This window comes from Tigriopus californicus, chromosome 8 (genome assembly GCF_007210705.1).
Source record: "Tigriopus californicus strain San Diego chromosome 8, Tcal_SD_v2.1, whole genome shotgun sequence".
NCBI lineage: Eukaryota > Metazoa > Arthropoda > Copepoda > Harpacticoida > Harpacticidae > Tigriopus > Tigriopus californicus.
This window is the reverse complement of record NC_081447.1, coordinates 10,893,630-10,894,110: the sequence shown is the minus strand read 5'-3', so window position 1 is coordinate 10,894,110 and position 481 is coordinate 10,893,630.

Below are 481 nucleotides of genomic sequence, written 5' to 3'. Positions count from 1 at the left end.
AAATTGTATCCTTTCTTGTGCTCTCTTTTTCAGGTACAACATCATCTTCTTTATTACAACTTACGTGATACCAATGCTCTTAATGGCCATATGTTATACTCGGATGGGTCGCCATCTTTGGGGGTCACAGATTGTCGGGGAGGAAACTCCGGCGTTATTGAAGAACTATCAGAACAAGAAACGGGTAAGATCTTGCGCACAAAAATACTTTTATGTTCACCTTTCGCTTTCTAAAATTGCCCGAATTAAAAACGCTTTCTGTTTTGCTCGGTGGCGAAAGATAAAAGATGAAGGAAGACCAATTTATATTTACTTGAGAGCCCAAATCAAGGCTACGTTGAATTGCTTTTGTTCTCATGAGGTCATTGACAATCAAGGCCGCTATGTATATCATTTGAAGAAGCCAATCATCTAGTTCAGTCTGTTGTTGGGGGACATCAATCTAGTAATAGCCAATCATTTTTCACATGGTACAGGGTTT